The sequence below is a fragment of the Carcharodon carcharias genome, chromosome 15 (assembly GCF_017639515.1).
Source record: "Carcharodon carcharias isolate sCarCar2 chromosome 15, sCarCar2.pri, whole genome shotgun sequence".
NCBI lineage: Eukaryota > Metazoa > Chordata > Chondrichthyes > Lamniformes > Lamnidae > Carcharodon > Carcharodon carcharias.
The window spans coordinates 12,252,766-12,277,621 of NC_054481.1; positions in this window are offsets into that span (position 1 = coordinate 12,252,766).

Sequence of the window (24,856 nt, forward strand, 5' to 3'; positions counted from 1 at the left end):
TATTTCACCCCTTCCTTGGATTCACCTAGTTCTGTTGAACGCTCATGAGGATTCGAAACGTCAACTCTTTTCTTCTCCGCCAATGCTGCCAGACCTGCTGAGTTTTTCCAGGTAATTCTGTTTTTGTTTACCAGGATGCTGCCTGGTCTGGAGGTTATTAGCTATGAGGAGAGGTTGGAGAAACTCGGATTGTTCTCACTGGAGCGACGGAGATTGAGGGGCGACTTGATAGAAGTTTACAAAATTATGAGTGGCGTGGACAGACTAGATAGTCAGAAGCTTTTTCCCAGGGTGGAAGAGTCAATTACTAGGGGACATAGGTTTAAGGAGAAAACTGTAGAGGAGATGTGCGGGGCAAGTTTTTTACACAGACTGTCTGGAATTCGCTGCCAGAGGAGGTGGTGGAAGCAGGTACGATAGTGGTATTTAAGAGGCAGCTTGACAAATACATGAATAGGATGGGAATAGAGGGATACGGACCCTGGAAGTGCAACATGTTTTCTTTGACGGGCAATATGATTAGCGCAGGCTTGGAGAGCCGAAGGGCCTGTTCCTGTGCTGTACTTTTCTTTGTTCTTTGTCTTTAAAATTCCATTTATAACAGCTATGGTTGTATTTGGTGGATTCAATATAATTTTTATTTAATGGATTCAACTAGAACGTGGAGCCTTCCCTAAAATATTTGGGTCCATGTAATAATTGGGACACCATCGGCCTTCCCAACTCATTCAGAAACGATCCAGGACCCCTCTACTTGTCAGGCGAACTTGATGAAAGACATGTAAATACACATAGCATTCCAAACAAAACAGATGAACTGATAGCGCAAATAGAAATAGATAAGTACAATCTGATAGCCATTTCAGAGATATGGCTACAAGATGACATGAATTGGGACGTAAGTATTGAAGGGTACGTGACTTTTAGGAAGGACAGGAAGTTAGGAAAAGGTAGATGGGTGGCTCTGTTCATTAATGATGGTATTAGCACATTAGAGAGGGATGACCTAAGTTCAGGAAACCAGGATGTAGAAGCGGTTTTTGTTGAGATGAGGAATGATAGAGGCAAGAAATCACTTGTGGGAATGGGGTACAGGCCCCCCTAACTGTAACTACATAGTAGGACAGAGTATAAAAGAAGAGATAATGGGAGCTTGTCAGAAAGGTACAGCAATAATCATGGGGGTTTTAATCTACATATAGACTGGAAAAATCAGATGGGCAAAGGTAGCGTAGGAAGAATTCATAGGATATTTTCAGAATAAGTTCTTAGAACAGCACATTCTGGAACCAACCAGAGAGCAAGTTTTACTAGACCTGGTATTGTGCAATGAGACTGGATTAAATGATAACCTCATAGTGAAAGCACCCCTAGTAGCAGCGATCACAATATGATCCAATTTTATATGAATTTTGAGAAGAAACAAGCGCGTCCAAGACTAGTATTTTAAACTTAAATAAGGGCAATTATGAGGACATGAAAGCGAAGCTAACTAAAGTGAACTGGCAAATTAAGTTAAGGGATAGGTCAATAGAGGCTCGGTGACAGAAATTTAAAGGGATATTTCCGAATACACAGAATAGATGCATTCCAGTGAGAAAGAAACATTCCAAAGGGAGGGCCCACCATCCGTGGTTAACTAAAGAAGTTAAAGACAGTATCAAACTGAAAGAAAAAGCTTTTAATTACACAAAGACAGGTGGCAGGTCAGAAGATTGGAAAGAATATAAAGAACAGCAAAGAATGACAAAAAGATTAATAAGGAGTGAAACATTACAGTATGAGAGAAAGCTAGCTAGTAATATAAGAGTTTTTATAGATAATTAAATAAGAAAAGGGTTAACCAAAAGTGACCATTGGTCTTATTGAAAGTGCGTCCAGAGAATTGATAATGAAAGTACGGAAATGGTGGAGAATTAAACCGGAATTTTGCTTCGGCCTCTACTCGAGAGGACTCAAGTAACATCCTGGGAATAGCTGTAAATCAGGAAATGGAAGGGAGAGAAGAACGCGGGAAAATTACAATCACCAGGGAAGTGGTATCAAGCAAATTGTTGGGGCTGTGGGCTGACAAATCCTCAGGTCTGGATAGCCTTCACCTTAGGGTCTTGAAAGAAGTGGCTAGGAAGATAGTTGATGCATTGGTTTAAATTTTCCAAAATTCCCTAGTTTCAGGGAAGATTCAAAAAGATTAGAAAATAGCAAAAGGGAGGGAGACAGAAAGCAGGAAACTACAAGCCTGTTAGCCTAACATCTGTCTTAGGGAAAATGTTAGAAGCTATTATTAAAAATAGTATAGCAGGGCACTTAGAAAAAAATCAAGGCAATCAGGCAGAGTCAACATGGAATTGTGAAAGGAAAATCATGTTTAACTAATTTACTGGAGTTCTTTGAAGGTGTCGCATGTGCTGTGGATAAGGGGGAACTGGTGAATGTACTATACTTAGGTTTCCAGAAGGCACTTGATAAAGTGCCACGTCAAAGGCTATTGTGGAAAATAAAAGCTCATGGTGTAGAGCAGTAACTTATTGACGTTGATAGAAGATTGGCTAGCTAACAGGAAGCAGAGAGTTGGCGTAAATGGTCTTTTTCTGATTGGCAGGATGTGACGAATGGTGTGTCACAGGGCAGGGGCTGCAACAGTTTACAATTTATATATATGACTTGGATGAAGTGACCAAAGGTATGGTTGCTAAATTTGCTGATGACACAAAGATCGGTAGGAAAGTAAATTGTGAAGAGGATGTAAAGAGGCTACAAAGGGACATAAATAGGTTAAGTGAGTGAGCAAAGATCTGGCAAATGGAGTATAATGTGGACAGATGTGAAATTGTTCATTTTGGCAGGAAGAATAAAAAAGAAGCTTATTATCTAAATGATGAGAGATTGCAGAGCTCTGAGATGCAGAGGGATCTGGGTGTCCTAGTGCATGAATCACAAAAGGCTAGCATACAGGTAGAGCAATGAAATAGGAAAGGTAATAGAATGTTATTATTTATTGTGAGGGGAATTGATTACAAAAGTAGGGAGGTTATGCTTCAATTGTACAGGGCACTGGTGAGACCACATCTGGAGCACTGTGTACAGTATTGGTCACCTTATTGAAGGAAAGATGTAAATGCATTAGAAGCAGTTCAGAGAAGGCTTACTAGGGCTGGGAAGGTTGTCTTATGAGGAAAGGTTGGACACGTTAAGCTTGTATCCACTGGAATTTAGAAGAGTAAGAGGCAACTTGATTGAAGCATTTAAGATCCTGAGAGGTCTTGACAGTGTGGATGTGGAAAGGATGTTTCCTTTTGTGGGAGAATCTAGAACTAGGGGTCACTGTTTAAAAATAAAGGATCATTTATTTAACACAGAGACGAGGAGAATTTTTTTTCTCTCAGAGGATTGTGAGTCTTTGGAACTGTCTTCCTCAAAAGGCGGTGGAAGCAGAGTCTTTGAATATTTTTAAGGCAGAGCTGTTGTGGATGGTGGGTTTCAAATCTGGACATTACCCTGGGTCTCTGGATTACTAGTCCAGTGACAATACCACTATGCCACTGCCTCCCCTTTCAGGTACATGCATTGTGCCTGTTTCAGCTAAACAAGTGACAGCCATTTATTGGTTCATTCCTCAGGACAATGCCTTGACCAATCAGGGTCAAGCTGCCTGGTTCAAATTTTAAACAATGCTTGTCAGTTAACTGTCAGTCACCATCAGTGGTGCATTCTCCATGGCAACAGAATTTGCCAACCAATCAGCACTCTTCACATACAGCATAAATTGTTGTTTTCCACTTATATTGGTATTCTTGCGAGTGTCCTGATGAGTGCAAGAGGAAAAGCTTCGACATGTCTCTTTTTTCAGCAATTACTTGAATTGGTCACACACCTGTCACTTGTGTACAGCGGCAGGGTAATGCATTCTGGGTGATTGCTGCAGTCGCTCTGGATAAATCTGATAATCTGATAACCGCTTGGAATTCAGATTTGGTGATTAAACCCCTGATGCAGAGCACCGTAGCTATGGCAACTTAAAGTCAAGCATTATAACGTGAATCCTACAATCCCACGAGATTTCCCTGCCGTCCAATGGACTGAAAATGATGGAATACACCAAGTGCAGCAGGTACAGTAAAATATTTATAAAAACTGTATGAGGGATGTGGCTTCATTTCAGTTTGAGAGAGCTGCCGAATTTGAACGGGCTGAACAAGACCCATATGCACTCTGTGTAGAGGGATCCAATGTTCATCGGCTATCGATTTTATGCACAAGGTTATCTCAAGGTCAGAGAATGTTAGAGAGACTTCTTAGTCATTATTAAATGCAACCAGAAAATTTTCTCTCACACTGATAGCAGCACCGTTAACAAGACAGTGACAGTGACAGATTAGCTCGAATGACATCTGACTATTGCTTCACGACTGTACAAATAATCAAAAATCATCAATGCTCTGTGAGGGAGGGAGGAAGGCAGGATTTCATTGCCCTGGTAAAGATGGCCATGGGGTGGGGTAAGGTGATCCCAGGCCGGCCGGGAGGTATCTGTGCTTCACAGGTACTTGGGGTGTGAGAGGCTGCAGCACCCCCCCCACCCCTTTCACTATCTGAGGGTGCTGCTCCTCAATTTCTGGCTGCACTTCAGTCCCACTCTCCTAATGTTTGGCCACCAGGTGTGGAAGGGAGTGGGCAAATCAGGGTACTACCTCATTGGTACAGCTCCTTAGCCCTGGCGGCCAAGGTGGCCTTCAACAGGCCTGGGCAGCAGGGGGTCGAGGAGTTCGAACAACTTGGCTGTCTGCCTCTTTTCCGCAGCCAAGTTTGCACCCGCGCGTCACTGGCAAGGGCACCTGCAGCGTCCACCAATCCGCTTGAAGCCTCCCCCGACCAGTGGACACTGGGCAGAACTGGAGTGCGTCATCACCCCCGGAAATATCATTTTAGTTTGATTTGTTGGGCGTAATTTTCCCCCCATCGCAGGAGAAAGTTGACGGGGGGGCGGGCGCGCTTCCGATCGGTGCCCCCAACCGGAGGCGCGGCGCCGTTTTATGTGGGTGGACCCATTAAGACCCGCCCGGCGTGACGTCCGCAGGGAAGCGCTATGCGCTCCCTGTGCAGGAAGGCAGGGGGGAGGTGGTGCGGGGTTGGGGGGGGTGGTGGGGGGGGTGGGGGGGTGGTGGTGTGGTGGGGGGGAGGGGGATGCCTAAAATCGAGAGTGTGCTCTTTTGTGCATGTGGGCCCACCCCCTGCTCGCCGACGGTAAGATCCTGCCTGTTAAGTTTCCTTTGAAGTTTTGTGTTTATTTTGTTAGTTTATTAGAGGCGGCCTTTTATCATCTCTTACTTAGACAAAACCTCTGTTTGGTCCATGTAAAAGAGATAGAGTGGGATGGTGCTTGTGTAATGATAGTTTCTTAAAATATAACAGGGATCACAGAATCAGAACTTATCCCACAAGATGAGAGTGAGCTCATTGTGGAGGAGTATAGGATATTCAGGAAATGATAAGGTAGGAGGACAGTGAGTTTTACAGGCAAACGAAGGATGATGACATGGCAACAGCCTGGCAATAGGACTGAAGACCTGTGCTCTGAAACGTGCCACACGCCTAGCCAAGCTGTTCCAGCACAGCTACAACACCAAACAGTGAAAAATGAGTATATCACGTCCACAAAAAGTGGGACCTATCCAGTCCACCCAATTACCGCCCCATCAGCCTCCGCTCGATCATCAGCAAGGTTATGGAAGGTTTCGTGGACAGTGCTATCAAGCAGCAGGCTAGTGCTGGAACTGCCACAGCAATAACCTGCTCACTGATGCTCGGTTTGGGCTCCGCCAGGGCTGCTCTGATCCTGACCTCATTACAGCCAAACATGGACAATGGAGCTGAATTCCAGAGGTGAGGTGAGAGTGGCCGCCCTTGATATCAGAGCAGCATTTGACTGAGTGTGGCATCAAAGAGCCCGAGCAAAATTGAAGTCAATGGGAGCCAGGGTGAAAACTCTCCACTATAGTCAGACCTAGCACAGAGGAAGATGGTTGTGTTTGCTGAAAAAAGAGACATGCCTAAGCTTTTCATCTTTCACTCATCAGGACACTCGCAAGAATACTAATATAAGGTAGGGGGTGGGGGGGAGGCGATAGGGAAAGAACAATTTATACCATATGTGAGTATGTGAAGAGAGTTCTTATTGGTTGGCAAGTGGCATTGCCATGGAGAATCTGCCACTGATGGCGACTAGTGATGATGCCACTTGCCAACCAATCAGCAGTCTCTTCACATACAGCATAAATTGTTGTTTTTCCCCTTATGTTGGTATTCTCGCGAGTGTCCTGATGGTTTTCATTTTTGGAGGTCAATCATCTCAGCCCCGGGACATCACTGCAGGAGTTCCTCAGGGTAGTGTCCTAGGTTCAACCATCTTCAGCTGCTTCATCAATGATCTTCCTTCCATCATAGGGTCAACAGTGGGGATGTTCGCTGCTGATTGCACAATGTTCACCATTCATGACTCCTCAGATACTGAAGCAACCCGTACCCAAATGCAGCAAGACCTGGACAATATCCAAGCTTGGGCAGATGCGTGGCAAGTAACATTTGCACCACACAAGTGCCAGGCAATGACCCATCTCCAACAAGAGAGAATCCAACCATCGCCCCTTGACATTCAATGGCATTACCATTGCTTAATCCCCCACTATCAACGTCCTGAGGGTTACCATTGACCAGAAACTGAACTGGACCATCCATATAAATACCGTGGCTCCAAGAGCAGGTCAGAGGTTGGGGAATCTGCAGTGAGTAACTCACCTCCTGACTACCCAAAGCCTGTCCACCATCTACAAGGAACGAGTCAGGAGTGTGCTGGAATACTTTCTACTTGCCAGGTTGAGTGCAGTTCCAACAACACTCAAGATCAGCAGCCCACTTGGTTGGCACGCATTCACCAATTTAAATATTTACTTTTTGCAAAATTAACCTCTGTGTGACCTCTATTAAAAATAATGATCACATCAAAAGTAATCCAAAAGCAAAACATTTTAGGACATGCTTGTTACATGGTAAGGTGCTATTTAAATGCAGGTTCTTCCTTTCCTTTCAAAATTTAAAATTAATAAATCTTCATTATTAAGTGACGTATTTCATAGGGTTTTAAGATAACACCTCTGTAGTTCACTTTCTATAATCATGGAAGAACTGTTGGGTATCCCAGAGGTTCTTCAGGAGTGAAAGTAAACTAAAGTCGTGCCTATAGTCAAATAGGATGACAAATATGACTTAGGCAACAACACTCACGAAGCTTGACACCATCCAGGTCAAAGCAGCCCATTTGATTGGTACGCCACCACCTTCAACATTCACTCCCTCCACCACTGGTGCACAGTGGGAGCAGTGTGTGCTATCTACAAGAAGCACTGCAGCAACTTACCAAGGTTCCTTAAACTGCACCTACCAAACCCACAACCACTATCATCTAGAACGACAAGGGCAACAGATGCATGGAAACACCACCACCTGCATGCTCTCCTCCAAGCCACACACCATCCTGATTTGGAAATATATCACTGTTCCTTCACTGTCGCTGGGTCAAAATCCTGGAACTCCCTTCCTAACAACACTGTGGGTGTACCACCACCACATGGATTGCAGCAGTTCAAGAAGGCAGCTCACCACCACCTTCTCAAGGGCAACTAGGGATGGGCAACAAATGCTGGCCTAGCCAGCGAAGCCCACATCCTAAGAAAATAAAAAATGATGACTATAAGCTCATTAGCTTTACACCAGTAACAGGTAAAATAATAGGGATTATTTTTAAGTTTGGGCTTGAGGAACAACTGTAAACAAACAAGTTAAAAAGAGACACCCTGTGGAGATTTAGAATCTTGGGCTTAGTAGGTGAGGTAGATGGTGAGATTCCTCATGAGATGGTATATTTTGACTTTAAGAAAGCTTCTGGTAAAATGTCATGTGAACAAATTAATAGGGGTGGAAGTAAAAGGTGTGGAATCCAGAGTAAAATGTTAAGAGGAGTCACATGCAGGTTACCAAACAGGAAAGAGGGACTGTTCAAAAAAGAAACACTGGAATAATGAGCACATTACTGAATCAGCCTGACCTGTTAGTGAGGTAATAAATGTGTGCAGCACTATCTATAGTCAGAAAAGAACTGTTGGTTACTGGGACTAAAAGCAAACTGATGTTCTGCTTGTATTTATGAAGGATGAGAAATAGGACTCAGATTGGTACAAGCTCATTAACTTTACAGCGATTTTAGGTAAAGCAATTGAAACTATTTCTCAATGTTTTGTTTCAATGACTTTTGCCACATGGTCAGAAACAAAATGATGAGATAAATAATCAGAACAATAAAGGACAACTATTCTGAGGTGATACCGACTCCATAAAGTATTAGTCAGTCCCAATTTGACATGTGTCCAATGTTGATCACTGCATCACAAAAAGCACCCACAAGCTTTGAAGGAGCTGCAGTGAAGTGTAACAAGGTTGACCTTGAGCATGTGAACTGAGGAGGGATTAGAGCTGTAAAGTCTAGACAGAAGGTGAATGGGACAAAAATAAAGTATACAAAATATTAAAAATATGGATTGAATACACTCATAAAATACTTCAGAGTAAACGCAGAGCAGGTCATTCATTGGAAAGAGTCGATAAACAGATATTGGGAAGAATTTCTTAACTCAAAAATGGTAAATGCTCAAAAACAACTGGCTGGGAACAATATGGACAGAAACACTAGGGAGGTTTCAGGAAGATTTTATAATTGGACAGTATACAAAAATGAGATGTTTCACACCTTGATTTTGTGAAGGAATTCTTTCTCTGTGATCGCTAACCTGGTTCATTTGAAAAGGCCTACATTTTTTTTCAAGGCAAAATATTGACCGGCCTTAACACTCTGGGCTTTGGAGTTACCACACTTTCAGCATCCTCAAGGTGGAATAATCAGATTAAAATTATTTTGGATGGATGTCTTGATTTTGGTTTCACACGTGAACATGCAGATATTTTACACTTTTGTAGGTATTTTTCCAAGTTTGGACATCTATTTGAAGCTGTTTTTAAATGGTGGTGTGGTACTTAAACAGGTGTGAGTCTTAATTTCAAAACAAGGTGGTCATGTTCAAATGCTTTACCAGCAGTGGAAGAAAATGAAAAAGGGACTTTAAAAACCCCCCACAGCATTAAGCTTTGAAGGAAGTCAGCAGGGGGGGTTATTTTTCAAGCAGAAAATTGGCAGCTTTGCCCCTGCTGAGTGTTGACTGGACTGTTGTCCCGACTGTAATGATCCATAGGGATGGAGTTTGTCCTTTCCCATCTTTAACTGTTCTACTTGATTCGGAATTCATTGAGGAAAGATGCTTTGATTTAATATAAAAGCAAAAAAACTGCGGATGCTGGAAATCCAAAACAAAAACAAAAATACCTGGAAAAGCTCAGCAGCTCTGACAGCATCTGCAGAGAGAGATACAGTTAACATTTCGAGTCCGAGTGACCCTTCAGCAGAACTAAGGAAAAATAGAAAAGAGGTGAAATATAAGCTGGTTTAAGGGGAGGGGTTGGGGTGGGGGTAGAGCTAGATAGATGGCCAGTGATAGGTGGAGATTGCCCAAAGATGTCATAGACAGAAGGACAAAGAGGTGCTGACGGTGGTGATATTATCTAAGGAATGTGATAATAGGTGACATTAAGGGTAGAAAGCAGAACGAGTAAGTTACAGATAGCCCTGGGGGGGTGGGGGGAAGGGATCGAAATAGGCTAAAAGGTAGAGACAAAACAATGGATGGAAATACATTTAAAAATAATGGAAATAGGTGGGAAAAGAAAAGTATATTTAAATTATTGGAAAAAGGGGATCAGAAAGAGGCTGGGAAAGGAGGAGAGAGTTCATGGTCTAAAGTTGTTGAACTCAATATTCAGTCCAGAAGGCTGTAAACTGCCTAGTCGGAAGATGAGGTCCTGTTCCTCCAGTTTGCGTTGAGCTTCACTGGAACAATGCAGCAGGCCAAGGACGGACATGTGGGCATGAGAGCAGGGTGGTGTGTTGAAATGGCAAGCAACAGGGAGGTCTGGGTCATGCTTGTTTTTGCTTTGATTTAATGTTGTATTGAATTGAATTACATGTTCCATGGTCCAGGGTCCTTGGGTCTCAGACCATGTCCACTTCTCATTCACTGGTCATGCGATCATCCTCATGATTCATTGACAGTACTGTCTTAAGGAAAATACGTAGAAGTGTTTTGAAACTTTCTTAGCTCAGCAGCAGCTCTAGCAAGGATGAATTGAGGTCTGGCACAATGCTTCTTTTTAATTCATTGGATGTGGGCATCACTGGCTGGGCCAGCATTTATTGTTCAGAAGACATTTAGCATTGCTGGAGTCACATGTAGGCCAGATTTCCTTCCCGAAAGGGCATTAGTGAACCAGATGGGTTTTTACAACAATTGGCAATGGTTTCATGGTCATCATTAGACTTTTTCCCCACCACCACCAACCACCCTCTCTTTAATTCCAGATGTTTCACTGAATTCAAATTTCACCATCTGCCTTGGTGGGATTTGAGTCTGGGTCCCCAGATCGTTACCCTGGGTCTCTGAATTACCAATCCAGTGATAATAGCCCAACTCTGCCCCCCTTGTACCCTAAAGGAAACAGTAGACAGAAGAGACTGAGAAACAAGACCACCTTGCTAGATTAACCCTTTGCACGCTGTTTCCAGCTTTCCCATGCAAGAACTCTTCAACTGACATTGTGCCCTTGATTTTTTCATTCTGCTTCTGTGAGTCATATTTTTATAGTAAATAAATTTGGCCAGTACCTTAGCCTGTGCAAACAGTTCTGGTTCGATGATGTTTTCTGTCATCTTATTTGACTGGAGATATGGAGAGCCATGCAGTAAGCAATGCATTGGAGTTCATTGTCAGACTTGGCCTACTGCACCTAAGGTTTCAGTTTATTGACAACGTGCTCTGATAATGGAGACCGTAGTTAACTTATTTGTAAAAATAAACAGTGTTGAGGGGGAGCAGGTGGTCCAAACTGTGAAAAATCCATCGATAATCTCAAAAATATGCTACTAGATAGCTTGCTGATGTCCAAACAGGGCACTAGTCTATAATCTATCGCTCCATCTTACCTCAAGTAAAGTTTACACCTCTTCGGAAGTACTGTAACTTTGCTTAGCAATCATTGTGTCATGCTCACCTCTAGCACATCAGATGTTTTTGCCTTTTTTTATCTCGGTGCATCTAGCTTTTCAGAGCTCCAGCCAGAGACATCAGGAGACATGAAGAGGGAAGTTAATTTAATCTTGCTACGTGCAGTAGTTTTCAGGCCCAGTGTTTTCTGAGCCTGTTATTTCAGTTGAATGAGCCAATTAGTCCGGTTAAGTCCAATTACATTGAATTAGTCCTTCAAATAGTGGTGGCCTGTGTATAAAGTGGATCTGGCATGGAAAATGTATATCTGCGGTTACTTTATCCAGGAACATTGACTGCCCAGTGATCAGATGTTGTTGATATTTACTGTCCCTGCGATTCTGTGCCACACAGACTCCTGATTTCAAGCAAAAAGCAGATTGCCACAGATGCTGAAAATTTGAGAGAAGAAGAGAAGCAGCTGGAGGTACAGCGAGTCTGTCAGGATCTGGGAGAGAATGGACAGTCTAAATTTCGAGTGTATATCCTTCGTCAGAGCTGAGATCGATAACAGGGGGCGGTATTCCAATATAACAAATAGAGAGGGATAGCATCAGTGGGATGGTGCGACACATCATCTCAGTCAAACAATGGCCTGAATCTTTGGGCTGGCGTGTGGGGGCAGGTCCTGCTCGCCGACGCATAAAACGATGTGCGGTGACGCTGGGTGTGTGTCCCGATGTCACCGCACGTCCTCCCGATCTTCAGTTCGGTGGGCATGCACCGGAGTCGGATGTGCGCCCACCGAACTGTCAAAGGCCTGTTAAGGCCATTTAAAAATTAGTTGAAACGATTAACAAAGCTGCCCCGTCCAACCTTAAAGGCGGGGGGGTGGTGGGGGGGGGGAGGTGGCGTGTGCAGACGAAGAGCCCAGGCGGCCTTCGCATTTTTCGATGGAACCTCATCCACGGGCGGGATGAGGTTTCACGAAGGATTTATAATTCGGATAAATTTTTAAAGTAAAATTCATTGGCATGTCCCAGCTCACATGACACCATCACATGAGGGGACATGTCTGAAATGTTTTCTTTTCTCTTTCTTTATTTCAATTTTTCATAATGAAATTAAACTCCCCGAGGCAGCTCGGTGCCCCAGGGAGATCTCTGTGCCCTTTTCAGGCCCGTGCAAGATGGCGGCATGCGGCTGAGTGCGGGCGGTGATTGACTGCGCGCCCGCTCCTGCTCGGTTCCCCCGACGGGGAGAAAATTCTCCTCAGTGGACAAGGCATTGAAGAAATAAAGGATATTAAAGACAGAACAAACATGTGAACGGAGGAACGTTCAGGACAAAATGGTGGTTTGGGTTGGAGCGACATCTTCCCCGTTGACCCGTTGTGTCCCAATTTGGAGCCAATTATATTTTCTTGTCCTTTAACGTCGGCTTCTACTTCACTTTAAAACCTGGTGTAATTTCATGCTGGTCCTTGAGCGAGCCCCAGATTTTCCCAAGCTTCACAGGCTCCTCACTTCTTCGGCCAAAGTTTATGACGTGTATAATAGGGTTGAAGATTCTGATTGGAGGTTTCATCACATGGCCTCCTGCCCCACCCAAACAAACATTTTTTTTTGCCATCTCCAATTCTCTCGCCGCTCTTAAACAAAAATGTGCAAAGAAAGAGATAAAAATTCTTTTTAGGCCCATATGTTTTTAATTCTTGCATGGGATGCGGGTGGCACTGGCAAGGCCAGCATTTGTTGCCCGTCCTTAATTGCCCTTGAACTGAGCGGATTGCCAGGCCATTTCTGAGGGCAGTTAAGAATCACATGTAGGCCAGACCAGGTAAGGATGGCAGATTCCCTTCTCTAAAGGGCATGAGTGAAATATGATGGCTTTTTTTTTAAAAAAAAAACCCAAAAATGATAGTTGTAGCTGTCATGGTCACCATTATTGAGACTAGTTTGCAATTCCATATTTATTAATGGGCTTTAAATTCCACCAGCTGCTGTGGTGGGATTTTGAACCCATAGCCCAGGCCTCTGGATTACAAGTCTAGTGATATTACCACTACGCCACCATTTCTTAGGCCGCTTGCACTAATTCACCTTAAATTCTTGGAGGCTCCCGGCCACTCCTGGAACCCTACAGTATAATTACTGACTAAAATGCTTATTTTTAAGAGAGTGGATACACTCTACAGGTAGCCCTGCTTTCAGTATGAAAAACTGATGCCTTTGCACCTGGCAGAGGGTGTGCTGTGCAAGTCTACCTGCCTGTGATGCAGGAGTTTCAGCTGGGATAAAAGCAGGTGTTTTGTTTGCGATGTGGAGTGGATCATTTGCAACCTTAATCAGCAGCTGAGAGCTACACTTTGTTTTATCTACAAGTGTAGCTTGAGTTTTGTTGTGTTGACATTTCCCTCATTAGGGGGCGATGGTGATGTAGCGGTAACATCACTGGACCAGCAATCCAGAGGACCAGGTTAATGCTTTGGGGGCAAAACCGACAAATGCTGGAAAGACTCAGCAAGTCTGACAGCACCTGTGGAGAGAGAGACAGAGTTAACGTTTCGAGTCCAGGTGACTCTTCTACGGATAAAAACAAAAAACTGCGGATGCTGGAAATCCAAAACAAAAACAGAATTACCTGGAAAAACTCAGCAGGTCTGGCAGCATCGGCGGAGAAGAAAAGAGTTGACGTTTCGAGTCCTCATGACCCTTCAACAGAACTGAGTAATATTAGGAGAGGGGTGAAATATAAGCTGGTTTAAGGTGGGGTTGGGGGGGCTGGGAGAGAAGTGAGGGGGGGTGGTGGTTGTAGGGACAAGCAAGCAGTGATAGGAGCAGATAATCTAAAGATGTCACAGACAAAAGAACAAAGCGGTGTTGAAGGTGGTGATATTATCTAAAAGAATGTGCTAATTAAGAATGGATGGCAGGACACGCAAGGTACAGCTCGAGTGGGGGTGGGGTGGAATAAGACTAACAGGGCATAAAAGGTATAGATTTAAAAATAATGGAAATAGGTGGGAAAAGAAAAATCTATTTAAATTATTGGAAAAAACAAAAGGAAGGGGGAAGAAACAGAAAGGGGATGGGGATGGTGGAGGGAGTTCAAGATCTAAAATTGTTGAACTCAATATTCAGTCCAGAAGGCTGTAAAGTGCCTAGTCGGAAGATGAGGTGCTGTTCCTCCAGTTTGCGTTGAGCTTCACTGGAACAATGCAGCAAGCCAAGGACAGACATGTGGGCAAGAGAGCAGGGTGGAGTGTTAAAATGTCAAGCGACAGGGAGGTTTGGGTCATTCTTGCGGACAGACCGCAGGTGTTCTGCAAAGCGGTCGCCCAGTTTGCGCTAGGTCTCTCCAATGTAGAGGAGACCACATTGGGAGCAACGAATGCAGTAGACTAAGTTAGGGCAAATGCAAGTGAAATGCTTTTTCACTTGAAAGGAGTGTTTGGGCCCTTGGACGGTGAGGAGAGAGGAAGTGAAGGGGCAGGTGTTGCATCTTTTGCGTGGGCATGGGGTGGTGCCATAGGTGGGGGTTGGAAGCAAAATTAGTAAATTTTTCCAGGTCCTGACGAGAGCATGAAGCAGCACCGAGATAATCATCGATGTACCGGAGAAAGAGTTGTGGGAGGGGGCCGGAGTAGGACTGGAACAAGGAATGTTCCACATACCCCATAAAGAGACAGGCATAGCTGGGGCCCATGTGGGTACTCATAGCCACACCTTTTATTTGGAGGAAGTGAGAGGAGTTAAAGGAGAAATTGTTCAGTGTGAGAACATTCCTTGTTCCTCTGACATGTCCTCCTTCTTCCTTAACCGAGGTTTTCCACCCACGGTTGTTGACAGGGCCCTCAACCGTGTCCGGCCCATCTTCCGCGCATCCGCCCTCACGCCTTCTCCTCCCTCCCAGAAACATGAGAGGGTCCCCCTTGTCCTCATTTATCACCCCACCAGCCTCCGCATTCAAAGGATCATCCTCCGCCATTTCCGCCAACTCCAGCATGTTGCCACCACCAAACACATCTTCCCTTCACCCCCCCAGCGGCATTCTGTAGGGATTGTTCCCTCCAGGACACCCTGGTCCACTCCATCACCCCCTACTCCTCAACCCTCACCTACGCCACCTCCCCATGCATACACAAAAGATGCAACACCTGCCCCTTCACTTCCTCTCTCCTCACTGTCCAAGGGCCCAAACACTCCTTTCAAGTGAAGCAGCATTTCACTTGCATTTCCCCCAACTTAGTCTACTGCATTCGTTGCTCCCAATGCAGTCTCCTCTACATTGGAGAGACCAAACGTAAACTGGGCGACCGCTTTGCAGAACACTTGCGGTCTGTCCGCAAGAATGACTCGAACCTCCCTGTCGCTTGCCATTTTAACACTCCACCCTGCTCTCTTGCCCACATGTCTGTCCTTGGCTTGCTGCATTGTTCCAGTGAAGCTCAACGCAAACTGGAGGAACAGCACCTCATCTTCCGACTAGGCACTTTACAGCCTTCTGGACTGAATATTGAGTTCGACAACTTTAGATCTTGAACTCCCTCCTCCATCCCCACCCCCTTTCTGTTTCTTCCCCCTTCCTTTTGTTTTTTCCAATAATTTATGTAGATTTTTCTTTTCCCACCTATTTCCATTATTTTTCAAGCTATACCTTTTATGCCCTGTTAGTCTTATTCCACCCCACCCCCACTAGAGCTGTACCTTGCGTGTCCTGCCATCCGTTCTTAATTAGCACATTCTTTTAGATAATATCACCACCTTCAACACCTCTTTGTTCTTTTGTCTGTGACATCTTTAGATTATCTGCTCCTATCACTGCTTGCTTGTCCCTACAACCACCTCCCCCCCCAGTTCACTCCCCCCACCAGCCCCCCGCCCCCATCTAAAACCAGCTTATATTTCACCCCTCTCCTAATTTTACTCAGTTCTGTCGAAGGGTCATGAGGACTCGAAACGTCAACTTTTTTCTTCTCCGCCGATGCTGCCAGACCTGCTGAGTTTTTCCAGCAATTTTTGGTTTTTGTTTCAGGTTTTCCAGTGTCTGCAGCATTTTGTTTTGATCTGAATGCTTTGGGGATATGGGTTCAAATCCCACCAAGGCAGCCAGTGGAATTTGAACTCGGCTGAGAAATCTGGAACTTGGTAAAGAGCCGTGGCAGAATTTTTACCTGGGCCGGCCCAGCAGTGCCCACGAAACCGATCGGGCCCTGACTACAATTTCAGAGGCTAAGAGGCTTAGCGGGGGGTGGGTGGACCGCGAGTGCTGATGTGTGCGCATGCCCAAGGGTGGTGGGGGGGAGCGGTCAGTGAAAGCTCCCTGGAGGTACAGAGCTGCCTCAGGGAGCTGACGATTTTTAAGGTGACAAACAAAGATTTTAAAAATAAGGAAAACATGTCCCCACATGCGACCCTGTCACAAGGGACGTGTGGAATGTGAGTTTTTAAAATTTCTATAGGTTTTTTTTAGTCGCTGTTCGAAACCTCCAACCCGCCCGTGGATGAGGTTTTGTTGAAAAATGCGAAGGCCGCCTGGCCTATTCACCCGCCCACCCATGTTGGACAGGCAGCGAAATATTCAATTTAATTGATTGATTAAGGGCCTTAATAGGGCCTCATACTTGTCGGTGGGGGCGCTGCCGCTGCTGCTGTCGCTGGCACACACTTGCCCAAGGAAACATGGCGAAAGTGCCCGGTGACCTTGGCACGCTCGCCCGACCTCATCGAGCACCATCCCGCACCCCCCCTCCACCCCCACCCCCCGCCCCCCATTCGGGTCAGGCGCACCCTGGTGTCAGCAATGGTAACCATGGCAACTATCATTGATTGTGGTTAAAAACCCACACCTAATGGCCATTTTAGGGAAGGAAATCCGCCATCCTTACCCGGTCTGGCCTACATGTGACTCCAGACTCATAGCAATGTGGTTCACTCTTAACTGCCCCTCTGAAGTGGTTGAGTGAGTCACTCAGTTCAAGGGCAATTAGGGATTAGGGAATGTGGCAACAAATGCTGGCCTTGTCAGCAACACCCACACCCCATGAAAGAATAAAGAAAAGAAATGCGCAGCTTAAGGGCCAGAGATTGAATCCCAGCTCCTTCATTCCTTCATTGATTGTAACGTTAAAATGTTCCCCTTTCCTGTATGGATATGGGTAGTTTTAATATGTTATAACAGGAGTTTTGCAATGTTCCTTTTCCGCTGACAGTCAGTGACCCTCAAAATGTTGTCTTGCGAAGGACAGTATCCTTTGGCACCATTGTTATGAGATTTGGGGTTGGATTTTATTACCCCTCTCCCATTGCCCCTTGGTGGGCATGTTTTAAACATAAGGGATGTCCTGCCCACCCCTGAGCTGTCTCCATAACACATGAGTTGGGAAAACACCCAAATCAGCAGCCCACCCAGCTGTATTTAAATAAAGAATTGAGAGTCGATTGAGCTTTCATTTTTACTCATTCATGGGATGTGGGCTTCGCTGGCTGGGCCAGCATTTATTGCCCATCCTTAGTTGCCCTTGAGAAGGTGGTGGTGAGCTGCCTTCTTGAACCGCTGCAGTCCATGTGGTGTAGGTACACCCACACTGCTGTTATGGAGGGAGTTCCAGGGTTCTGACCCAGCGACAGTGAAGGAATGTTGATATACTTCAAAGTCAGGATGGTGAGTGACTTGTAGGGGAACTTCCAGGTGCCAGTGTTCCCATCTATCTGCTGCCCTTGTCCTTCTAGTTGGTAGTGGCTGTGGGTTTGGAAGGTGCTGTCTAAGGAGCCTTGGTGAATTCCTGCAGTGCGTCTTGTAGATGGTACACACTGCAACTACTGTGTGTCGGTGGTGGAGGGAGTGAATGTTTGTGGATGTGGTTCCAATAAAATGGGCTGCTTTGTCCTGGATGGTGTCAAGCTTCCTGAGTGTTGTGGGAGCTGCACTCATCCAGGCAAGTGGGGAGGATTCCATCACACTCCTGACTTGTGCCTTGTAGATGGTGGACAGGCTTTGAGGAGTTAGGAGGTGAGTTACTCGCTGCAGGATTCCTAGTGTCTGACCTGTTCTTACAGCCACAGTATATAAATGGCTGGTCCAGTTCAGTTTCTGGTCAGTGGTAACCCCCAGGATTTTGATGCTGGTGGATTCAGTGATGGTAATGCTGTTGAATGTCAAGGGGCGACATTACCAAGCAGGATATTACACTGCCCTTACCTGTCTCCAGCAGCCATCACTCTTCTCCCCTGCCTCCTTACAGTCCTGCTAGTGCCCACTATTGATCCTCGACATTGCCTGGGCTGCTAGAGCGATCAGCCAATCTGATTGGCCAGCAGCTCTTAAGGGCGGGACTTCCTCCCACTGAGGGGCGGAAGTCCCACTGTCACCTGAGTGTAGCCCAGCAGTGGTGCTTTAAGGCAGCAGGGTAGACTTATTTCAGGTGCATCGGCTGCAGCCAACTCCCCTTCCGAGGTAGGGATGGTGGGCAAGTGGTCCCTCCCCCACTAAGAGCAGACCGTTTGTGCTCTTTTACTATAAATTAATGGCCCTACAACATGACTGAGTTCTGGTGAAGACCTCAGGTCGTCAAGGTTTTCAAGTTGAACAAACATGTCTTGTTTCTTTCAGATTGCTGGATGTTTGCATAACTGAAACATAGGTGTTAAAATAACTTTGGTTTTATTCCTGTTGACAGACACTTCACCGTTCTTTGAATCTCTTTTTTTCCCTTTTTTGGTGGTTGCAAATATCACTTGATCTGTGTTCTATCTGATAGTGATCCTTATCTACATGATGCCCAGCTGACAGCATCTTCTATCATCGAACATCAAGCCCAGTCAGAAACAGAGAACTCTGACAAATCTGTGTACACTGTAACTTAGAAATCTTATCTGTTTAAACAAATGCTTGGAATTCTGAACGTCATTTAATTGGTTCATACGAATGATGTAGACGAATATCTCTGAATGAGCATTTGGACCATGGGAATTAAATGTATTTGACATTAAACAAGATGACGCTGAGGGGAAAGATGAACAGCGCATTTCAATTGCTCAATTGCTACTCATTTCACCGTCACTTCCTGTTCATTTTTGCCAGCGTTTCCCCTCAGTTACAAGCCTGTGAGAACCATTTGTCAAGAATTAACATCATCAGAGCACAGGAGACCAAAAGGTCATTCACACCCTCAAGCTTTGTTCCACCATTTGATGAGATCATGTCTGACCTGAACCTTATTATATTTTCCCGCTATCCATTCATAACTTTGGTTGATCAATTAACTTCAGTTTTTAAATTAAACATCAACCCAGCATCAATTGCTGCTCGCGGAAGAGAGCTCCAGCTTCTGCCGCCATTTTGTGTGATGCAGTGTTTCTCCCAAGGGCTGAATTTCCGCTCCTGAGCCGGAAGAGCAGAGTCAGGAAATTTCCCGTCTCCACAAACCCAACTTGGGGCGATGGGGGGGAAAGTGCCCCAAACGTTCAGATTTTCATTCCGGGGGTGGGGAGGGGTGAAGGTAACTGGAGTCGAGCCCTGCACCCCCGGTAAGAGCTTTGAGGCAGCCGAGACAGACTGGTTAAAATTCAGCCTTGGTGCTCCAGTTGGAAAAGCAATAACAAAACCCCCCAAGCCCTGACAACCTTCATCCCCCACATGCTCCCCAAGCTCCATCTATGCCAACTTGTGCCACCTCATGCTTAACTCCCTTGGCCCCTCATACCCTCCATGTGAACCTATGCCCATCAGCCACCCTCCATGGCACTTAAAACCTTCCATGCCAGCCTATGCCCATCTGCCCACCCCATGACCACTCACACCCTCCATGTCTACTTAGTACCATATCATGCCAACACATGAACCCCGCCTATCCCCTTATTCCATTATAGCCCCTATGCTAACAGTGCCAACTCAAGCCAATCCATGACCCATCACCCATTACCCTTTGCCCTTACACTCTCCATGCCAACTCACCCAGTATCCAACATGAGCAGACCTCAGGAACTATGGTGAGATGGAATAAAATAAAGTTCTAAGTTACAGGCTTCACTATATTTAAAAATAACACTCTGATAAAAGCCCATTCAGTATATTTAAATCATTTCAAGTACTTAATCACTTATAAAACAAAATTTGTATTCATTGCCCCCCACATCAAGGACAGATAATCTCTTTATAATCACTTGAAGCTGTCAATTAAACTGTGAACTTACAGCCACCATACCACCACCCCCACCCTCTCTACCCCCTCCTGCCCCATGATAATGATGGGTTCAAAAGCTGTTGAGCGGAAATAATACTGTTATGATAGCACTCAGACATATGTCAACAAACATCTAGTGAAATAGCAAGCACCTATTTTTCTCACCAGCAGGCTGGTTGTTTTTTTCAAAGTTTAAAGGGCAAGAGATTTAATTTGCTTTACAGCTTGACTGTTCAACACAGTTATCCATTTTTACGCACTTTCAGGTCAACTCTTAATCCTAAAGGAGTACCTGACCTCTCCCTAAGGGTACCTGACCTCTCTCTAAAGATACCTTAGCTCTCCAAAAGGGGTAGCTGAACCTCTTTGAAAAGGGTACCTTACCTCTCCTTAGAACTCCAGCAGGCTCAGACCTTTTCCTCAAATGTCTAAGTCCCTGAGCTGTGTTTCAGAAACGTGAGTGACTAAACTTGCTTCTATTTTGAGGCAGCTGCACTTTTAAATGTGCTGCCCCCTCTGTGAAATGAGGACGTATGAAATGCATCCCGTGCCTGTTTCCTTACTAGCCCCACCCTGGTGGAAATGGTGGGTGCTGGGTTTAGAGGTGGGACTTCTGGAATTGGGGCTCCGGCACCATTTTGGCTAAGGCCCTTCCAACTTCACAAAAGTTCAGTCTAAAGTTTCGCTCCTGAAATGTCGGGCTCCAATTTTTAGACAATGCCCCCTTACCCTAGACCCACCAACCATAGAGATTGGGAAAAACTGTCTGTTGCCCTTAATGTCTTGAAAACACTGATCAAGTCGCCCCTTCAGCTTCTAAATTCCGGGGAATACAACCTTCGTTTGTTGAATCGCTCCTTGTAATTTAATCCTTAGAGCCCTGTTATCATTTAGGGGAGATGGCGGTATATTGGCAACATCAATGGACTAATAATTCAGAGGCCTAGGCTAATGCTTTGGGGACAGGGATTCAAATACCATCATGGCCACTGGTAGAATTTAAATTCAATTAATAAAATCTGGAACATAAAACTAGTCTCGGTAATGGTGACCATGAAACATCATCAAGTGTTACAAAAACCCATCTGGTTCATTAATGCCCCTTTTAGGGGAAGAAACCTGCTGTCCTTACCTGGTCCGGCCTATACATGTGATTCCAGACCCATAGCAGTGCGGTTAACTCTTAGCTGTCTTCTGAAAGGCCTAGCAAGCCATTGGGTTCAAGAGCAACTAGGGATGGGCAGCAAATGCTGGTCATAACCAGCGATGCCCGCATCCCATCCAAGAATAAAAGAAAACAATCTGACAGGCATTCCAGTCAACAGAGGCACAAAACATCAAGGCTCAAAGCAGGATTAACTGATGTAATTTAATGAGAACGAAATAAGACAGAAGAATCACATGTCTAAATACTGCAGCGATACAGGTGAAGGGACTGGGATAAACAAAGCACACACAGAAACATGATAAGTGTGAAAACCGTAACTGGAGATATAAAACATGATGTTAGTGATACAACAGTAAGGTGGGTGAAGAGGTGTGAACTCATTTCTAGTATGTAGATGACTGAGAATTCAATGAACTCTACCTGACAACAAATGACTTCAATACAAAATGCAGAATGCAACAGACCTTTCATTTCTGTTCTGTCAGCTATGGAGACCTGCATTTTGCAACGTATTACAATTGTTTTATATTGAAATGTTCATTATTGTGCAATTCTTTTATTATTATATGCTTTATTTTTATTTTAATGATTGTAAGATAATCCATCTGAATTATCATTATACTTGTTCTAATTGGTATCGTCCTTACTCGGCAGCTGTCACCATGGTGACTTATCAACAAACTGGTGACCTACGTATCTATCTAAACAGAATCTGAGGATACATAGTATTAATTAATGAACGGTTCCTTTCCTTGCAAATACTAAGAGAAAATAATGAGTTCCATGTTTTCCCTCAGTAACTCCTAGAGATAGAAGCTTGAGCTCAAAGCAAATGATTCCCCCTGATTCTCTGGTGAGTAGTGAGAGATCCAAGGGCAGAGATGTGTAAAGCATTGATGAATGTTCTGATGAAGAGTCATACGTACTCGAAACGTTAACTCTGTGTTCCTCTCCACAGATGCTGTCAGACCTGCTGAGTTTTTCCAGGTATTTTTGTTTTTGTTGTGGTAAATGCGGAGGTGGTCTGTTAAATGATCACCTTTAATAAGATTGTGTTGGAGGTGCCGGTACCAACACGGGCGGGACGGGACCCGGAAATGGTCCCAACGCCCGAGAATTTCATAACCCCGGAATATTCCAGCCGCCATGTGCCCTCTGCACTTGGTAAAATTTGAAACTGGCGGCATTGGAATCACTTGCTTTGGATTTCAAGATGAAGAGTCTGTTGAGTTTGATGGCCGAGCGTGCATTTCAAATCAGAATGATTGCGATGAGCAAGACTTTCAAAGGGTTTGAAACTGCTTTCCAAATTCTTTTGAAAAGAAAGAGACATTTTTGTCGAAACTTTTTGTCTTGCACTCATCAGGGCAACCCGCATGAAGATACCGAGGTCAGGGGAAAGAACGTATTTATATTGTATGAGAAGAGAGTGCTGATTGGTTGGCAAGTGGCCTCTGAAGATCTCTCTTCTCAAACAGTATGAATATGTGTTTCCCCAAACCAGGGTGCGTGTGGGGGACACATGCTGATCTGTGCAAGTGGCCTCAAGATGGTGAGGGCTGAGGAGGCAGTCTCCAGAGGAGATGAGGCCAGATGGACATGGGAAGGTGTGTGTGTGTGAGAATGGGTGGTGATGTCCTTTGAGCTGGCAGTGAGTGAGAAAGCAATGAATGTGTGATGGGTTTGAGCATGTGAGTTTAGAGTGAGGAGATGGTGGCCTTACCCTGGCTGCACGGAGGAGGTCATTCATTCTCTATCTGCATTGGACGGCCAACCTCTTCTGTGCGGCATTGGCATTGCCACCGCCTGCCAAGCCTGGTTGGTCATGCTGCCGCCCATCCTGGGGCCAGCGTGGGGGTAGAGGACACCGCGGCAGGTCTCCACGGTGTTCGAAAGGTGTTCCAGTGATGTGTCTCTAAACCTGGGGGCTGCAGTCTTTTTGCCGTTTGTGGACATCTTCCCAGCTTCAGTCTTAAGCTGGAAGCGCTGAGATGTGTGCGCACGGCTGGATTTTAAATATGGCGCCCGAGTTGATGAAGCGGTGAGATGATGGCGGGCAGGTGAACGAGAGACTGTCCGTGATGGAAATAGCGTGTGTCCCGGGAATGCATAATTAATGTGGCGGGTTTGGGATGATATGGCATGAAAAGACGCCATTATGGCTGGCAAGTAAAATGTCGTTTTACCCACTGGCTACCGCACTTTCCGCCCACTAGCTCAAATGACCAAAAGCTTGAACAACGAAGTAGGTTTTAAGGAGCTAAGGGGAAGAGAGAGATGGAGAGGCAGAGAGCTTTAGAGAGGGAATTCCAGAGCTAAGGACTCAGACAGCAGAAGGCAAGGCCACTAAGGACGGAGTAAAGAAACTTGGGAATGTGCAAGAGATGAGGATTAAAGAAGTGCAGAGATCTCGGAGAGTTGTAATTACTGGAGGAGATTAGAGATAGGGAGAGGTTGGGGCCATGGAGGAATTTGATGAGAATTTCAAAATTGGGGCATTGTTTAACCAGGAATCAATGTTGGTCATCAAGCACAGAGGCGATGGGTGTACAGGACTTGCTGCACATTAGGCCACAAACAATGCACTTTTGGATGGTCTTAAAGTTAAGGGAGGGTAGAGGCCAGCCAGGAGTGCATTGTCATAATCAAGTCTTGAGGTACCAAAGGCACGGATGAGGATTTCTGCAGCAGATGAGTTGAGACAGGGCCAGAGTTGAGTGATGTCACCTTGAGGTGTAAATACTGCACAACACAACCATTGGTCAGGTTCTGTCACAAAACGAAATAAAGCTTCTGTGTTTATAGACGTTGTGGCACCAACTTCCCTTTATTTATTGAAGTATGATCCCCACACACATCCGGCTCAAGTAGGAGCAGCTCTGTGCTCTTCAGTTCTCTCAACAATTGTTTTATTTAAAAAACAAGTCCAGCTCAGATTAATTTTTGCATCCTGGATCTTCACTTAGGAGATAATCCTCTCAAACATCATTTCCACAATGTTTCCTCTGCTCACTTAAAAAGATCAGAAGCTTGTGTACTTTTCCAGTTGTGCACTATTTTAATCATCGCAGATCAATAAGAACACCAAGGCTACGAACGATTGTCAATCTTTCCTCATAGGACAATCCTTCCATCCCAGGGATTAATTTGGTGAACCTTTGTTGCACTCCCTATACGGCAAGTATATCTTTCCTTAGATAAGGAGACCTAAACTGCATCAGTGTCATCGCACCAAGGCTCGATATAATTGCAGTAAGACATCTTTACTCCTATCTTCATACTTTGTGCACTCAAGCAGTACTCTACACTTCTACTTCCCACCAGATTTCAGTCTCTTAGTCATGTGACAATACATCATAG